This window comes from Bubalus bubalis, chromosome 10, assembly GCF_019923935.1.
Source record: "Bubalus bubalis isolate 160015118507 breed Murrah chromosome 10, NDDB_SH_1, whole genome shotgun sequence".
Lineage (NCBI taxonomy): Eukaryota > Metazoa > Chordata > Mammalia > Artiodactyla > Bovidae > Bubalus > Bubalus bubalis.
In genome coordinates this window covers 34,922,777-34,940,602 of record NC_059166.1, presented here as the reverse complement: position 1 = coordinate 34,940,602, position 17,826 = coordinate 34,922,777, and the positions used below count along the sequence as shown (strand labels likewise).

Sequence of the window (17,826 nt, the reverse complement as noted above, 5' to 3'; positions counted from 1 at the left end):
AGTGAAAAGTGAAAGTGAAGTCACTCAGTCTCTTCACGACCTCATGGACTGCAGCCTACCAGGCTCCTCCATCCATGGGATTTTCCAGGCAAGAGTACTGGGGTGCCATTGCCTTCTCCACTAGAGGGTTGAAATCAGCAAAATTCACACTGAGAAACCACATAAAACAACTAATCAAATTTCTTCAACATACAAACTACTGCAAGGAGAAATAAAGAGATGAAGGGGACACTAGAGCTTATTAGTCTTAGAAGAAACACTAACCAAACAACCTAAATGGGAAAAGAATTTGAAAAAGAATAGATGCATGCATATGTATAACGGAATCACTCTGTTGTACACCAGAACTAACACACATTGTTAACCAACTATACTCCAATATAAAATGTTAAAAAAGATGTACCAACCAATCAGAACATGAGGATCTTAAACCAATCTGGATTCAAACCAGCTTTTTCAAAAATTGATACTTAAGATAATTGGAGATTTGAATATCAAAAACTGAATATCTGATGAAATTAAGGAATTTTCAGTGTGATGATGGTACACCAGTCATGTCTACCAAAGAGTTATCTTCCTAGATATATATACCTAAATATTGATGAAATGAAAATAAAAGGTCCTCTAAAAAACCTGAATAACATACAAACAAGTTACAGCTACAGGGTACGGCAATGTCACACTAGGCTTCAGAGAACCAGGCAATCTGCTTCTGAGAAGGAGTGACAAACTCTGGGAAGAGCCTCGAAAGAGCGTTCTTTCCACATCTGACTGAGGATCTACTGCATGCTAGGCTCCAGAAACCATGACTGACTGTGAGCCAGAGGTCAGTCTTTGCTAAAGGAGAGGTGGGGGATGACCTCTGGCCCTAAAGGTAGAAAAGCCACGCTGCCCAGGACACCTTCTTGAAGGTCACAGAGACTGGGTCCTTTTTGTATCTTCCAAAATTGCTATTTAGTACAAAGAGATTCATCTCATTTTACTGAATTTACATCTCACTTAGTGAAATTCATTTCATTTACTCAATGAAAACTCATTGAGTTGAGTTTTCAACTCAACAGTCTAAAGGAGCCAGGTTTTTGATGCAAATGAATGGAAAGGTCCAGTGGTAATCTGAAGGAAAATGGGAGGGACTTGGGCAAAGTAGGGAGAGCATGATCTGTGCTAGATGGGGCAGGACCTCCTCAGCACTCCAAGAGAGGAATGTGGGCCCAGTTCTGCCAAGGTCCTCCAATTTCCCCAGAGAAACCTAAAATGAAGATATTTCTGTGACTTTCCTGGTGGTCCAGTGGCTAAGACTCCATGCTCCCAATGTAGGGGGCCAAGGTCAGATTCCTGGTGTGGGAACTACATACATCCTACACGCCACAACTAAGAGTTAGCATGCCACAACTAAGACCTCGTGCAGCCCAATAAATAAATAAATAAAATTTCTTTTTAAAAAAAGATATTTCTGTGAAACCTCCTGATTTCTTAACGTTGTCAACTAACTGAAAGTTAAAACACTGTTATGGGGAAAATATGTCTGCAGATCTACTACATGTACAAAAAGATGTACTGGATGTAAAAAGGTCATATTTTAATGCCATATGTAGAGGTTTAAACACCATCAATAAAAATTTCATTAACAACTTTCTTGCACCAAGCTCACTGAAGTTACAGAGGAAGTTATAATATGATAGCATATACATACAAATTTTACACTCCAAATCAGTTACCTCCAGCAACATAATAAAAAAGACTACAATCTGTCTGTGATTCTGAAATTAGATCCAAACAGTTTTTCCACCTATATGTTTTTTAAACACTGCCAAAAGCAGTGGGTAGTTTGTTAAAAAAAATTCTAGAGATACTGTACTGAAACTGTGAAAAAAGTGGTTTTAACTTGTGATTACCATAGGAAATTACAGTTTCATATCAAAGAGTGTACTTCCACATAGATAATTATTCCTGATCACTGCAAAAAAACCCAAAAAACAAAAAACTGCTTACACATATTCATATGAAACTCACTAGATCTTTTCCTAACCTAACAATTTTCACAGAGGCCAGGCCCTGTGAGAAGCATTTTATAATCACTAGCTCATTTAGTCCTCTTCTAACTGTCTGAGGTAGGTTATGATTATTAATCCCCATAGTGAAGATAAGGAAACTGAGGCCTTGAAAAGTATTTCACCTAAGGTTCCACTGGCATAAATGGCAGTCTAACCAACACCAAAGTGTGGACTTGTCACTGATCTCTTCTAAGTAATATTTTCACCAAAGAAATTTGTAAGGAAATAACAGCACATTAAGTTCAAGGTAAGAAAATGAGAGGCCAATATTATATCAGAATTTAGTTTAACCTTGACAATGGGCTAAAATGGGACAACTAAAAGAATTCAACTGAAAGGAAATAAGCACAATAGTGGGGCATGAAAGTGCAATGGGGTAACACACACACAAAAAAAGGAAATCTCTTAAGACTTTGATTCTCTAATCTCAAAAATAAGAATAGAACTACATCAGCAGTTTTTAACATTTTCTATTTCCCAAAACCCTTTCAAAATCTCCTCCCGAAAATCCCTCTCTCTCTGACACACACACACACTTTACTTAACAGTCTCAGGCAGTTCGTGAATCCATGGGGCCCACTCACCCTGAGCAACACCTTCCCCACTAAACCCACACCTCTCACCTCAAGGTCAAGAATCTAAACTAAATGATTCTCACCCTCCCTTCTGGTACCTTAGGGGGATGAAGTGAAGGTGAAAAACAAGTAGACTAACTAGACAAAAAGGAAAAGATGTAAGAATTATAGCCAAGTGTAAATTACATATTAATTTAGTAGCTTCAGGATACTGGGATGTGTACATATATTAATAGACTACAGGAAACTCAAAAACATGATTAAACTTAGCACTTTTTTATCATGGTAGTAGGTCCAGCTTCAGCTCTCATCAGGAGGTCTAGAAACCTGAATTCAGAGCTGGGAAAAAATGATTAGAGAGTTGGTAATCAGACTTATGTGAAAAGTTTTTAAAATCACAATTTTTCTTGGAAAAAGGCAATTAGAGGGTAACGTTTAAGTCTTCAAGTATTGAAAATTCTTTCACAGAGTAGACATAAAGGCCATAAAAAGAGCAAAGCAAGAGGAAGCTGGCTTTTTCGTAAAAGTATGAACAATTTAGTTTAAATATCAATACAATGAACTCCCCTAACTGACCTAGACAAGGTCCTACAGATGAACATGTGACAAAATCATTTTGGAACTCTTTCCATGCCCTCTGGTTCTTAACCTGGAAAGAACTAAAACCATCCCCATGACACTCAACTTAAGTTATAAATGTGAAATGTCCACTGGGCTACTAAAGCAAATCTTATGATAGTTCTCAGAGCAAATAAAAAGATAATTCTTATTCTTCAAATTGATTTCATATTACTATAAAGATTATTTCTGAGGCAATCTATATATTAGACCTTTACGGCTCTATCTAATACACTAGATATCAGGCTTCCCAGCTGGCACTAGTGGTAAAGAACCTACCCGTCAATGCAGGAGACATAAGAGATGCAGGTTCAATCCCTGGGAAGATCCTCTAGGGGAAGAAATGGCAACCCACTCCAGTATTCTCGCCTGGAGAATCCCCATGGACAAGAGGAGCATGGCAGGCTACAGTCCACAGGGTCACAAAGAGTCGAACACAACTAGGGCTCCTTAGCACATATGCACAATACACTGAAGTAAAAAATAATAATAATAATACCAAAATGCAGAGTATATGTGATATGAAAACATATTTCTATTTTAAAAGTAACTAAGTATACGAAATTAGTCCAAATTCAACCTTTGGTGGGGGAATAAAAAGCAGAAAGGACTTCCCTGGTAGTCCAGTGGTTAAGAATCTGCCAGCCAATGCAGGGGACATGGGTTCCGGGAAGACTCCACGTGCTTCAGCACATCTAAGCCCACAGACCACAGCTACTGAGCCTAAACTCTAGAGCCTGTGCTCCACAACAGAAGCCACCGCGACGCCTGTGTACCACAACTAGAGAGAGCCCACAGACAGTAACAAAGACCCAGCATAATCAATCATTTATTTAATAAGTAATTATTTTTAAAAAGCAGAAGCAGTATGGATGTACTCATAAGCCACCTGAGGTCTACCCCATACAAAGGGGAAAGCAACATCACTTTAAAAAAAAATGAGAAAATTGAGAAAAATCACTAACACTCTCATTTAAATCAATGATATCCCAACCACCAGATATTTAGGAAAATAAAGTACAGGTTATCTACCCTCCTAGACATGAAAAACATGCATCTAAGAAACCCATATAGATTAAGCCAACCACAGAACAAAAGGAAATAATAAGAGTAAGAAAACAAAATCCTCTATATGAAATACAACCTACAGAACATTTCTACATGCAACCATACCAGATTCTACAATGTTAATTCCAACTTTCAAAAAATCCTCACTAAATGCACTTCCAATATATTACATAAACTTTCAACAAATTAATTCATCAAATTATTAAGTACCAACAATGTTATAGGCACGTCACATAACTCTACAAATGGACTCCCTTTCTCCTATAAAATATACATACTTTATAGAAAAAAATTTTTTTAAAATATTAACCATCATCATTTATTTCTAGTTGATATTAGAAATTATTTCCTTCCTTTTTGGCTTACCTGTAACATCTAAGTAACAACAGTATTTACACTTGGAAGCCAGTCCCCTATATGTAAGGATGCCAGGCACTGACTCCATTTTTTATTTTAATCTGGGGCACTGCTCTGTCAGAGGAATGATAGAAATCTTATGAGTATCAGGTTGCTGGTTTATGCCAAAACATGGCATTCCCAAAGGGCACTCTGTCTGGAATCTGTGGGGGAATCATATACAAATCTATGAACTGAGGCCTTTGAAAGAGGCTGGAAATGTTTGTGTGTTGGGAAAGGGCTGAGAGTGGATCTGCTGACTCCTAAAGGTCCGGCCCTGAGATTCCAAGATTCTATAAACGGGCAGTAAATTAGAGTTTGGCTAGTATTTGCTGAGTACTGAAGCCAGCATAAACATTTACTTGAGGCTTTTAAATGTGTAAGAGTAGCCAGTGGTTAGGTACAGTAATTCTGAATCTGAAAAAAACAAACAAGGCCACTGGATGTGTTTCTAAATAAAGGTGGGGACGGGGAGGAGGGGGGGGCGGTCTGCATATTTCCTTTGTTTTCTGAGTAAACGATACAGACTTTTAGAAATGCAAAATTGGATCCTCAGCAATATTGATCCCTATAAGCTATATTAATGCCTTATACAGATACTAGCAATTCATACTTCTTCAGAAAGTCCGCACATAGTCTCTAAAAAGACTGTCAGTTCAAAAAACAAAGGAAAAAGGGCTATGCTTTCCTGTGGAAACAGAAACAAAACCAAATCTTCAAAAATATTTAGCATTCGGCTATATAAAACATAAAACCCCACATTCCTAAATAAAATGGCAAAGACAGAACCTTTGTAGTTCTCTAGTCAGTTATATGAGAGTGGTGATTCAGGGCAAAACCCGACCTTAAACACAACTATACAATATTACTAAATTACAGAGTAATTTTACCAATAAATATTCCAGTTAAGGACTGCTTTGTCATCTTTGCAAGTATTTTTAGTTGAAAGCAAGTGGTTGGCAAGTCCACGTGGACATGGTTCTGATTTTTAAAAAATCTATTTTTAAGATCTGGTGACTGGATAGGTTTTCTAAACTCAGTTCTTTCAAACGGGTAATTTGGAAAGGGTAAACCACAAGAACGTTACTTAAGAAGCAAAGGACCTAACAAGCTTACCAACTCAGATCAACATAAAACTAATTTAGAAACCTCCAAATCTAATGATGGGCCCAGTCATTAAAGCCTATACGTACACAAAACTGAACTGAAAGCTACCTCTCCAAATACAACAAGGGCTATCTGAATTCTCTTGTTTTATATTTCCATAGTTGTTTGAGGGTGGGCTTCTCTTTGCATTTGTCTCCTAAATCTGCAAATCTGCTCCTTTTCACTTGGAATTAAGTTTTAGATTTTAATATACATACCCAGTTATATATATATGTATATATATACAGACACCCAGTTTAATATACATACCCAGTTGAGAATACTATATAGCAGTTTAAATTTTTTATTGAAGTTAGTAATAATTTTACTGAAATTCATTAAATGATTTTTTTAATCACTTTTCATTGTTGTAGGCAATCCCCATCCAATTTAGATATCAAGAATCTGAAGTTGGGGGCTCCACTCAACCACTTATTTTCTCTGGAAGGTCTAACTTTGACTAGAAATAAAAGATTAAAGCACTGTTATGACTAGGTCTTTCTTAAAGAGGGATGTTTTAAAAGGGAAGAAACTGTCCCCTCCTGTTACTCTAAATGAGCAGCCTCTTGTTCTCAGCAGTCCTTCTGCACACAAGACCACTACTGACTTCAGTGGGAATTCTGCCCAAGAAGTGAGGAAGACAGGGTAGGATTAAATTAGCCCTAAATCCACCCCATTGTTCCAAGTCATTACCACTTGTACAGTTCTCCAATAACCTCTATAAAGTAGACATCTGAGATTTGACGGTGATTTCTCCAATTGAATTTTAGGACTGACCCCTGGAGCTCTGACAGGTGACACAACCTAGCTCTTTAAAAGGTGTGTCAGCCTGATGGATGCACTCAGCTGGCCCTTATCACAATCCAAGATTGTGATTTCTCACAGCAGAGTCCTGCAAACGGAAACTGAATAGGATTAAGTACTATTCGTTTCAGAGTAAAACCTGTTCACAGACAGAATTTTAAATCCCCAGTTCCTGCGGCCAAGGAACTGACTCAGTTTCCCAAGAGGAAATGTGATAGGACGCGAGTTAAAACTCAAATTCTCCATACAGTATTATAAACCGAGAATACAGAAATAGCTGATTCCGGTGAAAGAAGAAGAAAAAAAAAAAAAAAAAACAAGGGAAAAATAAAAAGAGAACTGAAAAAAATGCAAGAATAAAGGATAAACTGTTAAGATTTATTAAAAAAAAAAAAAAAGCTTAAATAACAGTAACAAGAACAAGATGCCTGGCATACACGTGCCATTTCAGATTCGAGAAGTTCAAAAAACTGAGCAAAGGATGTGATTCAGAAAAGAGAACATACATTCACAGATCCTCTAGGTTCTTCCTTCCCTCTCACCCCACTAGAGCTCTTAAAAACGGCCAGCTGTGCTGTTCATGGGGAATGCAATTTAAGGCGTCCTAAGTCAGAGGGAAGGATCCACATAGACCCCTTCCCAAATAACAGACTAGGCAAGGGCTCTTCTAACATCGCCAAAACACCCTGACCTCAAGGGAGATGAGAGATCTCAGAAATTACGACCGACCTCTTCCCAAGCTGCCCGGGGCAGGGACTCCTGCTGGGGATTTAGACTCTGATTCGAACCCTGCTCGCTCCTGGTCCTTACCCCAGCAGCGCAACTAAAAATGCTCCCAACTCTGCCGTCAAACAGAGGAGAAAAATAAGCCATCGCTAGTGAGATAGCCTGGGTGCCGGGACTGCAAGGATCAGAGAGCAAAACGTGCGTTTTTCTCCTCTTTGGTCGGGAGGTCCGCGTCTGGAGGGACGGAGCGAGTGACGCCGCCCGAACCCAGCTACCCGGAGTGCCCAGGCGCGCGGCCCGCCCCGGGACGCGTGGCGTCCTCCGCCCGCGTTTCCTCTTCCAAAACCATCCTGCTGAAGGGCAACGCTGCTGCCGCCGCGTGCCCCCGGCCCGGAAGGAGGGGGCAGCTCCGCATCGGGACAGGCTCGCGCGCCGCGGCCCGCGCCCAGGATGGAGCCGGATCCCTCCTGCAGCCGCGCCGCGGGGCCCGGGACGCGTGACCCTGAGCCCACTGCACCCCCGTGAGGCCGGCGCAGTCCTCACCGTGCCCCCACCTCTCTCGGCGCCGACCAGACGCGGCCCCCGCTCTCAAAAAGGGAGAAGCAGGGGGACCGCAGTGGAGCGGAGAAGCGGGGATCCGGCCTGTAGCAACAGGACCGGTCCCCGGGTCGGGAATGGGGAGGAGGGCAGACAGGGAGCGGCAGAAAACCCCAACACCGGCAGCCCTCCCCCTCCGGTGGGACCGTCCCGCCACCGCTTCCTGCCTGGGATCAGCTTCCCAGCTGCAGCCACAGGAAAAATCCGAGCCCCCCCTGCAGATCCGCAGAGACCAGACGCTCGGCCCCGGGATTTCCCCGTCCCAGGCCAGCCATTCCGCAGCTCCGCACGCCTCCTTACCCGGACGCCGCACTCAGGAGCTCGCTCGCCGCCGGGACCAGTCCCGCTTCAGCCCAGTCGCCGGCCCGCCGCGTCCGCCTCCTCCCTCCGCTAGGTTTCAAATTGAAATTCCCTGGCTGGGGCCGTCAGAGGACTAGCACCCCAGCCCCGCCCCCTCGCGGCGGAAGCTCCTCCCGCATCCCCGCCGGACGCGCCCCCGGTGCGGAAACCCCGCGGGCCACGACACGCCCTCTACGGCCAGGCCACGCCCCCCCGCCCCCTTCCTCGCTAGTCCGACCGACTCTTTCAGCGGGATTAGCGGCTCGCGGTCGCCGGGTATCCAGCGCGGAAAGGACGCGTCTCGCCCTGGGAGCTACCCTAGATAATGACTGCTGATGCCTGTGTTCAAGCCGCTCTTACCCGCGCATCCAGATATTAAATGCCCTTTTATCAACTTCCAAAAGTTATTTCTTAAAAGTGAATCCACTGACTAAACCTTTCTTGAGCACCTATTCGGGGGCAGACCCCAAGCTAGGCCCTGGTGAAACAGAAATAAGGAAAACTAGATTCTCCTCTGTCTAGAGTGGAAGAAGTGCTTTCACAGAGAGGACAGGGAAAGGGAACCGTTGATTCCTCCTGTGGGAGGCACGGGAGGGATTGGGGAAGCCTCCTGAAAGAGGGGCTTTTATACTGAACCCAAAGTGTGGGTAGATCTCCAGGCAGGGGCCTAGGAGCCTGGACTGCAGAGAAGAATGTGGCGGGGGGAAAAAAACCCGAGGTTCAGGCCAGTTGTGGAAAGACGCACAGACGATTTCTTCCGGTTCTTTTGTATAATTAGATCGCTTTCTCTCAGATTCTACTCCTTTCTTCTCTGAAAGTTGGCACGTGGGTCGGGCTTGTCCTGGTCATTGAGCGTCGACCACACATGTACCTCTTGTTCTTTGCCTCCTCCCTTTAAAGACTCCACCTCGGCCAAAGTCAAGTCTTTTCTTTCCTAAACAGTCTTTTCTAACACTGCCAATGTCAAATGAAACACCAGTTACAATACCTTCACGTGTATGATATTTTCAGTTAACAAAGCATATTAACATTTTATCTTTTGATCCTCACAGGAGGTTTATGAAAAAGGCAGGGCAAGTGTTATCTTCATTACATCAAAGAAAAAAAGTAAGAGTCAGGAAGATAAGTTACTTGCTAAGGTCCTGCCAGTGAATAATAAAAATAATAAAATCTAACATTTATTGCTTGCTTTGTATATCAGGGATTGTTCTCTGGTCCCACACATGAGTTAAATTACTTAATGCCCCCTATGCTAAGTACTCGAGTAAAACTTAATAGGGTATGTTAACTACCACGGAGGGGAAGTCTGATTAGAAAGCAGTTCTGGTAAAGAAGACCAGGGAATATTATGAGACAATACTATTATAAACTTTCAGGCAGATTTACAATGAAATGAGGACTTGAAACTACACAGGTCTTGAAACTATGCAGATCTTGAAACTAACTTCACATGTGTCGTTTTATTCTTTTAAAGAATCCCTAAAATTATATAAGATTTAGGACCCATAGAACCTTAATCTACCTGGGATGAAACCCTTTTAAAATGTTAATGCAATGTAATAAATTAAATGTAGGCATAATTTATAAAACATAATGTCCTTATAAGAGGAAATTATGTCCCTGCTATATCATCTGTTAAAGTCTGCAAATCACTTCTGTATACCACTTTTTAAAAAATAATTTAATTTATTTGTTTATTTTGGGCTATTCTGGGCCTTTATTGCTGCACAGGTTTTTCTGTAGTTGCAGTGAGTAGTGGCTATTCTTCGTTGCAGTGTGCAGGCTTCTCATTACGGTGGCTTCTCTTGTTGCAGAGCACAAGGGCATGTGGGCTTCGGTAGTTGCAGCACATGGGCTCATTAGCTGCAGAGCCAGAGCACAGGCTCAAGAGCTGTGGCACACAGTTGATCTGTGGCATAAGGGATCTTCCCAGACCAGGGATCTAACCTGTTTCTCCTGCACTGGCAGATTCTTTACCACTGGGCCACCAGGGAAGCTCTACACACCACCTTTTAAGAGGAATATTGACAAGTTAAATTATATCCATAGATGGGTAACCTTGATAATGTGGGAACCAGCAAATCTTAGCCTAAAGAGACAATTAAAGGTGATGGAAAGGTTGTTATCAAATATCTAAAGGCTACTATGTAGAAGAATTATACTCCGTTTTGGACACAGCCTTACTTGGCCCCAACATCTCAAAGGAATGAAGCAAATTTAGCAAAGACCTAACAGGAAGTGAAGGTAGGAAGATCACAAAGTGGGAGCTATAAGGAAGTAAAGAAAACAGGTGGAACATGGTACCATACAGATGTCAGTAAACAACAGGTGGTAGTCCAGGCAAACAGAGAAGTCCTAACAGGGCAAGCAGAAGGGACTGGACAGACAGCAGGACAAGGTCCTGAACAGGTGATATGCAGAGATATAAGCAGGCTGGAACACTGGCTACACAGACAAGGCGATAATATTAATCCCTCAGAAAACAGACTGATAAGAGCAAGTCTGGGTTTTCCCACTAGACAGATTGGAGTAACAGGCGAAACTGACACTGAGAACAAGACAGGAGTAGATACCAGATCTGAGATTCATACTACATCCAAATTTAGCATCACAACCTCAATTCTGGGCACCATCTGCAAGCAAACCCAGTCTGGCAATTTGGACTATAAATTCACCCAGGACTTCTTTGGTGTTCTCATTTACCCATTCACTCACACAGGCATGCTCCTGAGAAATCTTGATCTCACTATGCTGGTGATTCATTCTTTTATCTTTTGCCTTCTGGGTACCAAGCCCAACCAGGTGGAAGTATCTGGGTGACTCTGGATTTGAAACCTGCCCTTCTTTATATGATGCACAGGAAAGAAGACCTGGCACTGCCCTAGCATGCTGTCTGATGGAGACAATCTCAGGCTTCCCTGTGAATGCATGCATCCCAGTTCCACTTCCAGAAACAAGGACACCATGCAAATGCCAAGAGGAGTCACTCTATCACTTGGCCACTCATTGGAGCAGTTTCAGCTATCTGTGACTCCATAACTCCAAATTTTAATCACAACCATTTTATTGCTTTTGATTCTTTGGGGCTGCCATTCAAGCAGGGCTCAGCAAGATGGCTCATCTCTGCTCCATGTGGTGTCAGCTTGGGAGGCTCATCCATGAATGAAGGATCCAAGATGGCCTCACCCCCATGCCTGGCAGTTGGTGCTGCCTGTCACATGGGGAGCTTAATTTCTCCTTTACATCGTCTCTCATCTTCCAGAGCCTCTCTCTCTCCATGCAGCCTCTTAGCTGGATAACCCAGGCTTCCTTACATGACACCTGGCTTCGGAGAAGGTAGAAGCAAAATCTGCAAGGCCTTGCAGGCCTAGGCCCAGAAGTCCTACAGCCTCACATATGTCCCATTCTGTTGATCAAAGCAAGTCAGAGAGCCAGCCCCAATTTGAGAAGACTTCTTTCATAGACTTCATCTCTTCTTCACAGACATCATCTCTTGCTAGGAGGAGTGGGAGGTGTATACAGTGATAGGAAGAATTGTTGGCAGTCATCCTGGTAAACAATTCATCATAGAAGCCAGGTTTTTTAAGCAACCACTCTCCTTTCCATGTACAGTAAAATTTTCCACAGGTTTTTCCTCAAAAGCAACACAAGGCCCCTTTTCCATCCAAGACACATTGTGAGATGATAATCTCCTTTTGAAAGGCCATTCCCAGCTATTACTAATAATGCAAATAAGCATATCAAGCCTGTTAGATCACAAGGAACACAACTGATACTAATGGAGAAGATTGCCCGTTTCTCAGAGATCCTGGACATTGTGCAGGATTCCACGATAGAATGAGACTTTGCATTGTTTCCCTAGTGGAGGAAAGATATATGTTCTTTGTGTGGAAAGAAGGATAAAAAAGATATTTGCTGACAGAATAGATAATGGCAAAGACAAGGCTATGTGGTTACCAAGCCATATTCTCTTTTCCTCTAGAGCACAAAACTATCTGCATCTCTGAGCCTCCTTTGCAGTTAAGTGTGGCCATGTAAGTGGGTCTGGCTAACAGAATGTGGTTAGAGTTGATGTAAACTGCCTCTAGAAATAGTTCCTATTCAAAAATGTCCTGTATGATATTTCATGCTGCTTCTCTCTCTTCATTTGCCAGATGCAGAGGACCCAGAGAACTCTGAGCCCTGAGATGATAGATTCTCTAGTAAGTAAAGCCAAGGTCCCTGAATGACTGTATGGAGCAGAATCCTTCCTCATCCCCATCCATAACCCACTTTGGATTATGGGCAAGAAGTAGGTGCAGAATAAACCTTTATCATGGTTGCACCAATAAGATTTTGAGGTTGGTTTTTTTTAAATAGCAATTAGCCTGTCTATAGGACTTTCCCAATGACTCAGTGGTTAAGAATCCACCTGCAGTGCAGGAGATAGGAGTTGGATCCCTGAATCAGGAAGATCCCCAGGAGGAGGGCATGGCAACCCACTCTAGTATTCTTGTATAGAAAATTCCATGGATAGAGGAGCCTGGTGGGCTATAGTCCACAGGGTCACGAAGAGTCAGACACAATTGAAGTGACTGAGCACAAGCCTATCCTGAAATTAAAGCAATGCTAAACTAATTCTTCCAGAAAATAGGAAAAGAAGTAACATGCTTTAAGTCATTGTATAAAATCAAAACTCACTGAGAATGATACAACAGGGAAGATCTTGAGGTTAATCTCAGAAAACAGGCAGAATAGTTCTAATAGTTCTAATTGAAGATACTAGTAATATAAGGAAAAGAATGATAAATTCTCATTAAGGGTATTCATGGAAATTGGACAAAGTGGGTAGGTAGCTTTTAGGGGGAAACACATGACCAAAGGCATTAAGACTTTAAAAAGGAGTTTGAGTTAGGATTCACTGCAGGTTTTCATAAGATTGTTAGTTTATTAAATGTTTTATCCATTTATTATTTTAAACTTAACTTTCCCAGAAAGCCTTAGCAAAGCAAAAACCCCAAAGCATGCTAATTCGATTTATTCAAATTCAAACTGTCAAAATGAGGAAATATTTTCATCTGATGCACCATGTGCTACACAGACTGGCGAGCCACCCCATTCCCAACCCCCCACCAAAAAAAAGAGTAGCACTTGACTTACAACTGTTTAACCTATTGTTCAATGACACCTAAGTAAGTAGTTGCTTAGTGAAAGTATTATATATAAAAAACAATGCATACTTCATCTGAGAGCCTCATGTACCCTTTGTAGGAGTATAACATTCACCCTAATGGGTTGTATGTGTCAAGTACTTAATTAGAAAAAAAATGTAGGTGAACTAAAAGAATATGACTGAGTAGAATCTTCCAAAGGTGGATGGACATGCGACTTTGAGGTAAGATCTGATTATTTGTTTGAGCTCAGTGATGTCAAGCAAAGCTGTCTTGGCAAGTTAAACTGGGTGCTCCATTGACCGGAGTAGAGTAGGGATTTGCAGGAAGAATTCCAGACACATGGGAGTTTTTCAGAGAACGAAAGTTTAAGATGTGAGAATAGTCTGATTGGGACACCTATTAACTAAACCACCAACCTTGATAAATCTTATCAACCAGGTCAAGCAGCTTTCCTGTTTCTGCACTGACACCTGTTTGGACTTCCAGAAACTCTGTGACCACAGAGTACAGGTTTCCCAGTTGGTTTCAGTTATAGCTTTAATAGAAAAAAATAAAAGGTTTTTGGTATGTCTTAGAAAACACAAACTGACAAGGATAGACTTTGAAAATAAGAGTAGTGTGTAATCCTTACACCACAGAGAAAATTAATAAGGTTATCTGGTTGTCCAGTGGGCTGCCGTCTATGGGGTCGCACAGAGTCAGACATGACTGAAGCGACTTAGCAGCAGCAGCAGCAGCAGGTTGTCCAGAGTTAACCAAGGCGTGGGGTGCGGGGTGGCGGCGGGGGAGGTAAAGAAAACCCATAGCGAAAAATTAAAATTTCCCCAAGGGAAGAGTCATTTATAATATATATGCAAATAAGACAGAGTGAAAGAAACCTATCAATCTGTGTTATTCTTTTTAAAAGCTAAATGTTTAGGTTAAAATGTATGGAACTTGTCTCTTACCAATGGACATGTATATATTTAAAATTTTTTGCTTCTTATGCAATACCTACAACAAAACTAATATCCTTGTACCTATGTCTATGAGTACATGTAGGAGTCTTTTGGTCAATATCCTTTATCAAATTAAAAATACTTTTTAATCCTAAATTGCCAACACTTTGCTTTCTCTCTTTTTAAATCATGAACACTTGTTGAATCAAGTAATTTTTTCTGATTTTATTAATATGATCATAAATAATTTCTTTCCTTTATCTGTTGTGAGGTAAATTACATTAAATGATTTTCAAACATTAAATCAATTTTGCCTTCCAATAATAAAATTTGATTTTGAAGTAATATCCTTTGTATACACTGATCTGATACATTCAGTTTGCTAGTATTATAGCTAGAATTTTTAAATTTTCATTTATGAGAGAAATTGGACTGTAATATTTCCTTTTTAATAATACCCTTTTCAGACTTTGACATCAAAGTGAAATGAAGTGAAGTAAAAATTGCTCAATCGTGCCCAACTCTTTCAGACTCCATGGACTATAAAGTCAATGGAATTCTCCAGGACAGAATAATGGAGTGGGTATCCTTTCCCTGAATTTGGCAATAAGGAGTTTATGATCTGAGCCACAGTCAGCTCCTGGTCTTGTTTTTGCTGACTGTATAAAGCTTCTCTGCTTTGGCTGCAAAGAATATAATGAATCTGATTTCAGTTTTGACCATCTGGTGATGTCCATATGTAGGGTCTTCTCTTGTGTTGTTGGAAAAGGATGTTTGCTACGACAAATACATTGTCTTGGCAAAACTCTGTTAGCCTTTGACCTGCTTCATTTTGTACTCCAAGGTCAAATGTGCCTGTTACTCCAGGTATCTTTGACTTCCTACATTTGCATTCTGGTCCCCGGCAACCCACTCTACTGGAGTGTAGATATAATGGTCATTCTTGCCTGGAGAATCCCATGGACGGAAGAGCCTGGTGGGCTACAGTCCATGGGGTCACAAAGAGTCAGACACGACTGAGCGACTTTACTTTCATTTTCTTTTCTAGAAGGTCTTGTAGGTCTTCATAGAACCATTCAACTTCAGCTTCTTCAGCATTACTGGTCAGGGCTTAGACTTGAATTACTGTGATACTGAATGGTTTGCTTGGAAATGAACAGAGATCACTCTGTTGTTTTTGAAATTGCATCCAAGTACTGCATTTTGGACTCTTTTGTTGACCATGATGGCTACTCCATTTCTTCTAAGGGATTCTTGCCCACAGTAGTAGATAATGGTCATCTGAGTTAAATTCACCCACTCCAGTCCATTTTAGTTCACTGATTCCTAAAATGTCAGTGTTCTCTCTTGCCATTACTTGTTTGACCATTACCAATTTGCATTGATTCATGGGCCTAAAATTCCAGGTTCCTATGCAATATTGCTCTTTACAGCATCGGACTTGACTTCCATCACCACTCACATCCACAACTGGGTGTTGTTTTTGCTTTGGCTCTGTCTCTTCATTCTTTTTGGAGTTATTTCTCCACTGATCTCCAGTAGCATATTGGACATCTACCAACCTGGAGAGTTCATCTTTCACTGTCCTATCTTTTTCCCTTTTCATCTGTTCATGGGGTTCTCAAGGCAGGAACACTGAAGTAGTTTGACACTCCCTTCTCCAGTGGACCATGTTTTCTCAGAACTCTCCACCACGACCCATTCATCTTGGGTGGCCCTACCTGGCATGGCTCATAGCTGCACTGAGTTGGACAAGGCTGTGGTCCATGTCATCAGTTTGGTTAGTTTTCTGTGATTGTGGTTTTCATTCTGTCTGCCCTCTGACAATAAGGATAAGAGGCTTATGGAAGCTTCCCGAAGGGAGAGACTGACTGTAGTGGAAACTGGGTCATGTTCTGATGGGCGGGGCCATGCTTCAGTTCAGTTCAGTTCAGGCGCTCAGTCATATCCGACTCTTTGCCACCGCATGAATTGCAGCATGCCAGGCCTCCCTGTCCATCACCAACTCCCAGAGTTCACTCAAACTCACATCCATCAAGCCATCTCATCCTCTGTTGTCCCCTTCTCCTCCTGCTCCCAATCCCTCCCAGCATCAGAGTCTTTTCCAATAAGTCAACTATTTGCATGAGGTGGCCAAAGTACCGGAGTTTCAGTTTTAGCCTCATTCCTTCCAGTGAACACCCAGGACTGATCTCCTTTAAGATGGACTGGTTGGATCTCCTTGCTGTCCAAGGGATTCTCAAGAGTCTTCTCCAACACCACAGTTCAAAAGCATCAATTCTTTGGCACTCAGCTTTCTTCACAGTCTAACTCTCATATCCATACATGACTACTAGAAAAACCATAGCCTTGACTAGATGGACCTTTGTTGGCAAAGTAATGTCTCTGCTTTTCAATATGCTATCTAGGTTGGTCATAATTTTCCTTCCAAGGAGTAAGCATCTTTTAATTTCATGGCTGCAGTCACCATCTGCAGTGATTTTGGAGCCCAGAAAAATAAAGTATGACACTGTTTCCACATCTATTTGCCATGAAGTGATGGGACCAGATGCCATGATCTTTGTTTTCTGAATGTTGAGCTTTAAGCCAACTTTTTCACTCTCCTCTTTCACTTTCATCAAGAGGTTCTTTAGTTCCTCTTGGCTTTCTGCCATAAGGGTGGTGTCATCTGCATATCTGAGGTTATTGAGATTTCTCCCTGTAATCTTGATTCCAGCTTGTGTTTCTTCCAGCCCAGCGTTTCTCATGATGTACTCTGCATATAAGTTAAATAAGCAGGGTGACAATATACAGCTTTGACGTACTCCTTGCCCTATTGGGAACCAGTCTGTTGTTCCATGTTCAGTTCTAACTGTTGCTTCCTGACCTGCATATAGGTTCCTCAAGAGGCAGGTCAGGTGGTATAGTATTCCCATCTCTTTCAGAATTTTCCACAGTTTATTGTGATCCACACAGTCAAAGGCTTTGGCATAGTCAATAAAGCAGATATAGATGTCTTTCTGGAACTCTCTTGCTTTTTTGATGATCCAGCAGATGTTGGCAATTTGATCTCTGGTTCCTCTGCCTTTTCTAAAACCAGCTTGAACATCTGGAAGTTCACAGTTCATGTACTGCTGAAGCCTGGCTTGGAGAATTTTGAGCATTACTTTACTGGAGTGTGAGATGAGTGCAATTGTGCGATAGTTTGAGCATTCTTTGGCATTGCCTTTCTTTGGGATTGGAATGAAAACTGACCTTTTCCAGTACTGTAGTTCCATGCTTCAGTTCAGTTCAGTTCAGTCGCCCAGTCATGTCCAACTCTTTGAGACCCCACAAATTGCAGCACGCCAGGCCTCACTGTCCATCACCAACTCCCGGAGTTCACTCAGACTCACATCCATCGAGTCGGTGATGCCATCCAGCCATCTCATCC

General features: G+C 41.8%; 1 protein-coding gene across 20 annotated transcripts in view; it reads right to left on the bottom strand.

Annotated features, from left to right (window-relative positions):
- EPB41L2 (erythrocyte membrane protein band 4.1 like 2) overlaps window positions 1-8,447 on the bottom strand; it is a 215,064-nt gene extending 206,617 nt beyond the window's left edge. For 4 of the 20 annotated variants that reach the window (XM_025294532.3, XM_025294537.3, XM_025294538.3 and 1 more), the window contains exon 1: window positions 8,285-8,443. The gene's annotated coding sequence lies outside the window, so the exon portion shown is untranslated. Of the gene's footprint in view, window positions 1-7,930; window positions 8,069-8,284 lie in introns of those variants that run through there. The other 16 variants (XM_025294541.3, XM_025294542.3, XM_044924234.2 and 13 more) reach the window with 10 other exon arrangements.
- Between the last annotated feature and the right edge of the window lie 9,379 nt (window positions 8,448-17,826).